The sequence below is a fragment of the Musca autumnalis genome, unplaced genomic scaffold, assembly GCF_047663935.1.
Source record: "Musca autumnalis isolate F117 unplaced genomic scaffold, ASM4766393v1 scaffold_2, whole genome shotgun sequence".
Taxonomy (NCBI): Eukaryota; Metazoa; Arthropoda; class Insecta; order Diptera; family Muscidae; genus Musca; species Musca autumnalis.
In genome coordinates this window covers 78196638-78208252 of record NW_027411755.1, presented here as the reverse complement: position 1 = coordinate 78208252, position 11615 = coordinate 78196638, and positions in this window count along the sequence as shown.

Genomic DNA, 11615 nt, shown 5'->3' with positions numbered 1-11615 from the left:
ATTCAGAGTTCTGTTAACAACTTTTGACAACAAACATAATAGATTGTTCATTATTGTGATTTGATTTCCTTTGTATTTTATGTCACAATAATAAGTCTGTCTGGTTACTTTCCCAGCAAGAATTGTCCAGCAAGAACTTTCTCAGAGAGTAAGGGGTTTTTATTCTCTTTTGCTAGAAAATTTTCAAAAGTAAACAGACACCTTCCCAGCAAAAACCAGCAAGCAATCAGCTGACTTGCCAAAACAGAACAATTTGTCCGCCAACAAAGGAAGCAAACACGTTGTATTTTATTAAAAATAATAGCCCTGTTCCTTTACGTTCAAGAATCTTCAAGTTTTACAACTTTTTACTCGAAAAGCGTTCCTTTACTTCAGACACAATACAATTCATATGGGAGCAGTTTTCAACTTTTACTACTTTTGCCGGTTTTACCATTTTCAGAAGTAAAGGAACAGACCAAAAATGAAACAAAAAAGTATTTTTCCACTTTACAAATTTGTTCTCCATAAAACAATACAATTAGACTATGTTATTTCCACAATAAAATTGTTTTTAATGTTCACAAACATAAATCAACAAAAAACTAAAAACAGCTTATTGATTGTTTTCAGGAAGAAGAAGAGCTTGCAAGTGCTTGCTAGAAGAAATTTGTCCAGCAAGAATTTGCAAGCTCTCAGTGAAAGAATAAACCCCACTGGGGGTTACCCCCAGTTTTTGTAAAAAATTTTATTCTTCTCACACGAATTGTCAAATTTTGTAGATCGATTTACTCGCTTTAGCGCAAATGTAGAGCGCTGATTTTTAAATGAGGAATCCTTAATGATATATGGAACGGGTATACGAAAAATTAGATGTGTATGTCATCTGGGGGCTGAGCTATGAATGTCTAAATTATTACGAATATAGACGAACGAACAAAAATAAGTTACAAAAATTGGGGGTAAGAACCGTCTATACAGAGTTTATATGTTCTAGAAAGATGTTTATTGTTTATTTTGTAGTTGGTTGTTTGCTTCAAATTTGATCGGTTTGATAGCTGCAGACCAAAACCCGAGAAAAATTTTTAAAAGAAATTTTACCATGACGATTTTGACCTTGCAGATGAAGATTGATGGATTCTACGTGTTCACAATTTTTGTTCTTTTAGACGAGAGCTACAACTTTTCTTCTGAGATGAATTCAAAATTTCTAACGGTTTAGAAGATATAGTCCTGACAAAATGACCCTTTTTACATCAAAGCCTCAAACCTTTGGAGGCTATAACCGCGAAAGTTGATGAGATAGGGAAAAACGGCGAGACACGTGTCTTCTCATTTTTGGTGTTCTATCACACTGTGGAATATGGTTAATAAGACATGACTCAAAAAATTACACACAGTGTAATCGACAAATTTTATTTTCAAGGAACACATCAGAAAAATGCCAATATATAGGAAAAAATTGGAAACTTGTGTATATTTTATTCATATTCGACTCCGGAGTCGAAACAAAAATGGCTCAACTCCGTAACGTTGCTAGTCACATGTAACAGGTTTGCCGTAAAGTAAATTGAGTTTTTGTGAAATTTATTGAAGAGGAGCTCTATCCTTCCCGATCTCTACCAAACACTCAATATATTTTACGGCAAACTTTGTACGTCCAAGAGAAACGACATCATTTGTCAGACCAGGTGACACGATGGTTATGTCTGTGACACTTGCCGCTAATTCTGGAATGGGCGTCCTCACTGACCGTGCAAAACGTAGATCCCCATCCCAAAAACTCAATTTACTTTGCCGAAAAATGTGTACGTGACTCCTGACATATCTCTGTGAAAAACCGGTTTAATGAATTTAATCGTGATGGACGCTTGCTCAATGAAGAAAGTAGTTGGGGTGGTCCAAAAACTGCCGTTGTGACAGAAAACATTGAAGCCATCCTTGGACATTTCTTTCACCGGCTTACATTCCATACTGCATGAAAACCTGGGCGTAAAAAAGCTTTCTTATCGATGGCTTCCGTACCGATTGGTGCAAGAATTTTCAAAAAAAAAAAAAAAAAAATACGATCGCTGTATGCGCCTTATGCGGTGCATATAAGCCCGAAACAAAACAGCAATCGACAGAACATGCGGTTGTCACGTTCAAATACCACGTTTTGGAGGTGTTTCAATAGGAGAGCAAAAAGCGTTTGAGCGCGTGCAGAAGTGTTTCAATCAATAACCAGTAATTTGAAACGACTGATATCATTTCAACAAAGACTATATTTGGTTAAATTTCTGCGTAGGTTTCTCGGATTTCATTGTATTACATTTGTATTCACATATATTTGTAAAACAAATCAAAAATGGAGGACAAAAAGTACATATGATGAAAATAGAGGACAAATAGAGTACGTTGAAAAAATAGAGTACGGACACCAAAAATAGAGTACTGTCCTCTATAATAGAGTACGGTTGGTCACCGTATATATGACGCATGTTATTTGTGCGTTACGTATGCGCTACTATTAAACAAGTTCAGATAATCTGAATTAATTACTCAAAAAAGAATTTCCCCAAAAATCCCCAAATATTTTTCAGAGTTTCCCAAAAATTCCGCAATTCCCCAAGACGCATTTTTTTACCATTTCAGAAATAAATTCCCCAATTTGGGGAAAAATCCCCAATACTGACAACGCTGATACTCACATACATGGGCGAAGATCAATACAAGTGGACAAGCACACTAATGACGTAATTACAACAACAAACAAATACAAGAATTAGCAAACTAAACGATTATTACATGATTATGGCAAAACAAACAAAAGCACATTAATAAAAGGTAAAGTAAGAACTAGAATAATGAAGAGAATTCTAAATGGTAGTTGTTGTTGCTTAAATAAAGTAACTGCGTAATAAAACTTTTCGTTACATTCAAATTTTTAAATTAAGGGAAATTAAACTAAATTAACTTAACCCTATCAGTTACACTCGTAACAATTAACTTTTTCCAAATAAAATACTAACCCCTATTATTATGAGTCTTCTTTTGTTATAGTTTTGATTTACCGAACAGATTTATAGCGTTCCGGTTAACTTAAAGTTAAAAGTGATGATTGAATTTCAAGGAGGAGCTTCAAGTCATTAACTTTCAATGTGAAAATTATATTTTGAATGCCTCCAAATTAGTTTATTTTGCATTTTCAAATCCATCAGATAGTAAAATAACACATGTAATAATGACCCTTAATAACATAAAAAACAAATAGTTTTATGTAATTTTAATTACGTATCTTAATCAAGTCTTCTGAAGCATTTTGGAGATGTTTTTGGATTTTATTTATTTATTTATTTTTTGAGTAAGCCTAGCACAATGAGAATAATAAAATTCTTATAGATTAGTGCTAGTGGTGTGTGGAGTAATCAAACCGAATTTTTAACATAAAATATTACCACCATAAGATGTGCTGTATATATATATATATTACTTTGCGTATATCATGGTGGGGGGTATAAAAGTTCGACCAAATCTAACTTAAATAGTACAACGATATTCATTGAAAGATAATGCCTGATTCACTGAGACGATTCGAATACAAATTCGCTTGAACTGCTACCAAACATCTGTTTTTATTGATTAATTTATGTTTCCGATCGAACAAAAATAACATAAGTTTCATAGAATTTAAATCAACAGGCCATAAATATACATACATTAAAAGATACAACTTTCTAATAATATTTCCAAATGACCCTTATATTTTTCAAATCATTGAGACAGTATGCATTAATCATCAATTAGTAGATATCAACTTCTTTGATATCTCCAAAAGACTTTCTAGAGAGTCAGTTTTTTAACGAATCGAAAAAATCATTTCAAAAAACCTTCCGAGGAATGTATGTTTATTCACTTCAAAGAACTAATGCAAAAACAGTGATTGAGATGGAAAAGTAGATTGTATCCTCGCTGCACCCATGCCCTTGTAAAAATCATGACTTTTTTCACGTAAAAAGATGTAGTCCGGAATCACTTGCACTGATGCTTCAACTACTTCTTTGGCTACAAACATTTTCTGGGCAGATATAGAATGCAGTTCTGTACGATAAAGCAAAAATTAGTACAAACTTTTACAAAATGCTGTTCGATAACACACTTGTTCAAAAAAAGAGAACTGAGAGAACTTGCTAGAAGTCGCATGTACTTTTTACTTGCGAAGTTATCGAACAGACCTAATGCGGGGCATACACTATACTGCCAAACTGCACTGCCAAAGTAGTAGATAGTAGAAGATAGTAGATTCTTGAAGTACTGGAACAGACCATATGTGATACGTTCTCTACGTCATATCTGTTAAGGCGGCGCTGTATAGATCTGATTAGAAATCTATTTATTAAATTGGGAATATTCTGGTTAGATTCCAATAAATTCTAACAATTTGGTTTAAAAAATAACAAGCTTACACCTTGTTTATTACAAGATATGGTATACATACTACATATCGATGGCTTAAATTTCTCAACCTCGTATCCAAGGCACAGAAGATTTTTTAGAGGATTTTCAAAATGTATTTATGTTTTTCTGAGAAAATTTTTGGAACGACCCTATTATTCAATATTTTCTTTGACAATTAATTTTCAATAACAACAATGTTGTTTTTGTAAATTTGTTAGTTGTTGTAATTCATGCATATACCTTAAATAAATTTGCCTTGCTCGTATCTTAAAAAATATTTTCCAGGAGATATAAACAACTATTATTTTTTGGCACATCAGTGGTTGGGTAAAAGTATAAATGCTATTATTTTACCCAACCACTGATGCATAAAATTAGGTTTTTTATCTCTCTTAAAAAAATTTGGTTTAAGATACGAGGTTGAGAAGGTGCATCGATATGTAATATTTTTTGTCATTTTAAATTTTTTTTATTTTGGTAAAAATCTATTGCTCTGTTCTAGAACCTGCAATTTTTGCTACTATTTTTTTTTTTTTTTTTTTTGAAAAATTTATAAAGGAAAGAATTGTTAAAATTTCAAAAATAGTAGACTTGCTGTTTTGGAACAGATCACGTGTTTTAAGTTTGGATTCCACTGTGTGAATTTTCATGAAAAATTAATCATACTCTGAAACTGAAGGCACACCCCTTCGCGGTTATGGGCCCCAGAGACCTGAGGCATTGATGTCAAAAGGGATCATTTTGTCAGGCTCATACATATCAACTAATTTTGCATGTCTTTTGGTTGAAACTTCCTTTAAAATCAGCAAACAAAATGTATGAAAATATGAACTATGTTGGTATGAAGTATGTACCATGTCGTATGAACGGGTTAATTCGTATACGTAATTGTGAGAACGAACAATATAGCTCTGTTCCTTTACGTGCAAGAATCTTCAAGTTTTACCACTTTTTACTCGAAAAGCGTTTCTTTACTTAAGACACCGTGCAATTCATATGGGAGCAGTTTACAACTTTTACTACTTCTGCCGTTTTTACTATTTTCAAAAGTAAAGGAACAGACCATATATTTGAAGTGCTGGTATGAACATGGCATAAGAAGGGAGAAAGGGAGCTTCTTTACCTCCGCTCTCTCCTAAATGCTAAAATATTTTCATGTGTTTTTTCAGTGTCTGGCACAAGAGTTAGATCTCAATAAACAATTTCTTGAAATACATAGCTTTGCAGTAGGAGTTATAATTGTTTCACAAACATTCCAGAAGGGACAAGGGTCACTTTTCTCATATCAATGAGTGCACCCCGATTAATATTAGCTTAATGATATGGGACCTACAGTTTATCGCCGAGTCCGAACGGCGTGACAACACTTGTAGAAAAGTTTTAAATGGCTGAAATACACAAAAAAATGAATTATAGTAAACTTCTCAAAACAACAGTTATAACCCTCTACTCTCCAATAGTACCTACAAATATTGTTTTTGATTGGAGAGTAGTAAAATCAGCCTTTTAATCTGTATTCTTATATCGAATGATTAAAAATTAGATACTCACAACAAGAATTCTAACCTGCTATTCTCCACAACATTCTAAATATTGTTTTTGATTGAATAGTAGTAAAAACAGCGGATAAAAGTTTTATGCGTGGTCATATACACTCCACGTCAGTAGAATAGAACACCTATCAGCCCAATTATGAACGGCCTCTCACCGTGAGTTTTCTCTTTCTCGCCTCCTCCCCTATTATAAACATCATATCGCCGTGAGTGATGTTATGTTCTCACTGTTCCCTTATTATAAACAACAAGAGGGTGAGCAAAACTCACGTTCGTGAAAAAATTAGCTATTACAAATGTAAAAAAAGTGAGAAAAAGAGGCAAATTTCTGCTGAAATTTCTCACTACCGAAATCAAAGTGAGTTGAACAAAAAAATTTAAGTGTGAACATTTATTTTAAAAAATACGAATATTTTGTATCTGTAATGATAATTAAGTGTATTTTAGGTTGAAAGTAACAAAAAATAATAAGAGATTTTTTATGTTGTGAGGTTATTGTTGACCTTTTCTTTGGTTTTAATTTGGCTTGAGGTCAACTTAAAAATTTGAAAACAAATGGGCGTTTTTGTTTTTATTCTTATAAAAAGAAAGAAATATCATTATTATAAATTTCTACCATAATGTATATAGTTGCATAAAACGAATGTTCTTGTTTTTTAAAGCTTAGGACATTGACCGCTAACATTTTTTCAGAGTTCTTTACGAATTCGGTCTGAATCTCTGAATTCTTTCAGAATTTGGTACAAAATTGGGTCTACCTTCAGTTCCAGGAATGGCATGTAACTATCCACTGGAGTTATATGACTAGGTTTGGCATCGCACCATTAAAAGACGCAGAGTGCTGTGCATGGTGCTATCAATATTTGCCTAAGAATTTAGACGACTGCAATATCCCAAGTATAGTTGAGCAAAAACTACTCTGGTTTGTTGTGGACTTTATTCACACTATATTTGTTTACATTAGAACCTGCGACTATGTGAAAGCTATTCAAAACTACTTGAAATGCTTGTTGAGCAAGGGATTCTATCCAGTATGGTTGGGCTTCCCTCTCTAGAACGTGAAGATCATTCTTGATGGACCTAGTGTGTCGGGCCAACCCACCCAACGTTTTAGTTACAGTACTTGCTCGGGCATTACCGTGAGAGCCATCCCTATATCACAAGTACTGTAACTAAAACGTTGCCCGTGGTATGTATCAGTGAAGGAAGGCCTAAATCGAGTTTTCAGGTATGGACTAGAGTTTCTGGTCGGGAATTCCCGACCCGGGATTTCCCGGGAATGCTCGATTTTTATCGGACGGGATTTCCCGGGAAATTTTTTTGAAATTCCCGGGAATACGGGTATTTGTATTTTTCATATATAAGTCTTATCTTATTTTTCTTATAGTTATTTAATATTGAAAATATAGTGGAATAGCGGTTATTCATGCCCCGATAATTCGTAATTCCCGATCATTTGTAACAAACTTAGGGTCCATCGTAAAAATCGCGATAATTCATGTAAAATACCTACAGTTTGGTCCTCCCATTTTTTGGAAGTCGAAGTGTGTATAAACTCAATTAAATCTGAACTTTTTGGAGCCATTTCCTTGTTCTAGTCCATATTTTATTAATGACATTCTTGAAGTATATTAATTTGCTAAGATATAAACTCTGATCGATTCGAATCGCTGTTTTCTCCAAAATTATTGTAAAAACTGTATAATGTGTAAGTGGCAAATCGTGTATATTAGGAATGGAGGACAGTAATAACTATACGAGGGCAGTTCGGAATCTTCTTAGCCTAGCACAAAAAGCGCGGTATAAACAGAAAAAGTTAAGTGTTTTGGAAACTTCCATCTCTGTTATGAACACATGTTAAGTTTTGTTTCGTTCTGGCAACTCCGTCATACAGAAACAGGTGTTCAAAAAAGGCGCATCCGTAATTTTTTTACAATGGAAAAATTAGAAATGCGTGCTGTCATTAAATATTTACATAAAAAATGTTTATCGGGACAAGAAATTCATAATGATATGGTGAATGTGTTAGGTGAAAGTGCTCCTTCATATGCAACAGTAAAAAATTGGGTTGCTGAATTTAAACGTGGTCGTACAAGCATTGAAGATTAACCACGTAGTGGATGTCCAAAAACAGCAACAACAACAGAAATTGTAGCCAAACTGCATGATATGGTATTAAATGATCTCAAATGATCGAGTCCATTTAATTTTGCATGAAGAACTACAGATGAAAAAGCTTTGGATCGTTTTAAGCGAAATAAAATGGATTTTAAGCATCGTTTCATAACTATTTATGAGACATGGATCCACCACTATACTCCAGAGACAAAAGAACAATCCAAACAATGGACTGAAGCTGGAGGAAGTGCCCCAAAGAAGGCAAAAACAATTCAATCGGCTGGTAAGGTTATGGCAACGGTTTTTTGGGACTTCAAAGGTATTTTATTGATTGACTATCTGCAAAAGGGCAAATCAATAAATTCAGACTACTATTGCAACCTTATGGATCAATTAAATGTACAAATTCGAGAAAAACGTCCTGGCTTACAACACAAAAAATAATTTTTCATCAAGACAACGCATCAGCGCACAAGAGTGTTTTAACAATGGCTAAAATCAACGATTAAAGTACGAGTTGCTTGACCACCCACCTTATTCTCCTGATTTAGCTCCCAGTGACTTTTACTTGTTCCCAAATCTAAAAAAAAATCCTTGCTGGCAAGCGTTTTACCTCAAATGAAGATGCAATTACAGTTGTAAACCACTATTTTGAAGACCTTGAGGAAAACTATTTTAATCAAGGAATAGAATTGCTAGAAAAGCGTTGGACTAAGTGTATTGAAGTTTCAGGAGATTATATTGAAAAATAAAAATATTTTTGAAAAACTAACTATTCTCTTTCATTGATAGGCTAACATACTACGAACCGCCCTCGTAGTATGTATGTTTATATATTTATATCTTCGATGCCACCGTGGTACAATTTTGAAGCTTTGTACACAAAAGGTCAACCTTGTAAAAATCCTTTATTCTATGATCGACACGACCTTCGAACCATAAAACGAACGCCGCATATCAGTGACATAAAAAATAGAGTCGCACAGCACTTTTTGATACGAAGGAAGCCTTTGCGAGGATGGTTGTGGGAAACAGCAATTTATATAATCTCCGCAAGTTAGTCAGGAAGACTTGGTTGGCTTGACCAGCTGCCATATAAAATGTATTGGTACTTTCAAGATTTTGGCACATCGTCGTTAATATTGTTTCAAAGAGATAACTAATGATACAAATATAAATATAATGAGTATTTATTTCCTTTATGTTTGCTCTCTGTCACGTCTATGCCCCACGAACTCGATTTCTCATAGTCTCGGGAATTCCCGGGTTCCCGGGAATGAGAAATGTTTATTCCCGATTTCCCGGGAATGGAAAAAAGTCGGGAATTCCCAAACTATAGTATGGACAGATCAAAAAGGTACATTCTGCATAAAGCGGCTCACAACTATGCAAGGACCCAATCAGGAGCAACCCATGTCTGCAATTGTTATTCCTAGAGAGAGTAATGTACACGATTTGGATCTTTTGGGGTCGCAGTCTTGGAAAGAATGGGAGATGGTGCTAAACACAACTTCCACTTCATTTCCTTGGTATTCCTCAGAATTTGCCATTTCTGTTATCACCCAAAATGCAACATTAAACATTTACTTATTGTAGCCATTTAATGACGTTTTTAAACGACATTTGTTCACTTTTTTACGATTTTCCAATAAATTTCACGAATTCTTCAGTGTAAATAAACAATTTTCACATATCTGCCAAAACAAAAGAACAGCTGTTACAGATGTTGCCATGTTGTTTTAATGTTGTATTTTCTTTTACCAATATCCATGTTCTTTTACAGTGGATTGTTAATAACTGTCATTTTTCTTGCTAGAAATGATTATTAATTTGAAAATTTATTTATTTTTTATACAAAAAATAAGAATTAATTAATCTCAAAGTTATTTGTGCAAAAAATGACGGTATGGCAACACAAATTATTATTTCAAGGGTTCACAAGTCGCGCCATTATTTTCCATTTTCCGACTTGTCAACCCTTGTTCACTTTTTGTGCTCCTCCCTGCTCAATCATAATAGCTCGAGCAGGTGAAAGTGAACTGCAACTCACTTGTGAGTAGCTCCCTACGTGAAGATTCATAATCGCTATGTATATGTTTGTTAATGTTAGCTTATTTATCCCAAAACGAACGAAACTGTGTTTTTAATCTTGTGGGGATTTAAAGTCAATGATGTTCCGTATCAAACACACAGGTATGTGATGAAAATCGATTTCGATTTCAAAACGAGTCGAAAACGATTGTAGGTGTGATGCATGTACTTACATTTTTCGATATCGGTTTCATATTCCATTGTGTTCTATGGAAATTTGATCAAAAAAGGGTGTGATGCAATCCGATAATCGTTTGTTTTTCTCGTTTTGAAAACGGTCATATTTTTCTGGTCGATTTATAAACGATGTAATGAATTTTGAGAGATTTTTAGGAGAAAAGGATTGAAATGTAAGCTCGCTTAGAGAATAGATAAATTTCGATTTATTTTCCCTACTTTTGGCATATTTTGTTGAGAACATTTTTGATATTTGGATAAAAAAAAGCATAGAACAAAAAATGTACTTTTAACATCTGTGTTTTCTCCAAATTGGTGAATGCACCCGCTTAATATGTTGTTATGCACTGTTTGTAGATTCATATAGGCCCATTTAAATAAGAGGTAGTTTACACTATCTATTAATGCCATATGACACGAAATAAAAGCATTCCATATCTACCCACGGAGGCAATTTTGAGACGTAATTTTATTCTATTTTTGTTTGGGTGGATGCACAGAATAAATGGCGTTAGGAAAATCTCCAATATTCCACATATAAGTGAATATTTAACGATGGAAAATTTCATGTCATATGACATTTACATATAGTGTAAACTACCCCTAAGAACACACATTTATCTTATTTTTCAGTCAATTTATTTCGGTTTTTGCTTTCGCCACAACAAAAAAAAAATTGTATGCCGCTTTCATCTGAGGATTTGGGGTCACTAGTCTGTTTTTTGTTTGGGGGAATTTAATGAAATTGAAACAACGTGGAATTGAAATTCGATGCGGTTTCCGTCACATCTAAATACGATTCACTCGTTTTGGGCAAATCGTTTTTATCCCAAATCGATTCGGAATTCATCACATACCTGACAGAAAAAAATATCTTTCTAGATCTTCGCGAAATGATTTTCTGATCAATTTTCCGATAGTACTATGAAAAATAGGCATTTATTTTTGGTCATCAGGATAGAACAGTCACTTTATTTTCGCGAATTTTTGAGATAATAACGTGGAATTCTTTCAGTCAATAAAGCAATGCTTTCTAATCATTTTTCACCAAAGAAAACCTATAAATTATTCCGCGGACACCGAAATAACAGCGTAAAATGGTTTAAATTGACAGATAATTGAAAAATCTTAAAATATCACTAGGAGTAGCGCGGTTATAGCTGTGTCTGGTTACCCTAAAATTTGTAACAATTTGTACCAATTGTTGCTGGAAGTCGTCTGTTAACACAAAAAACCAGCAAAAGAGAGCGATTCGAGAGA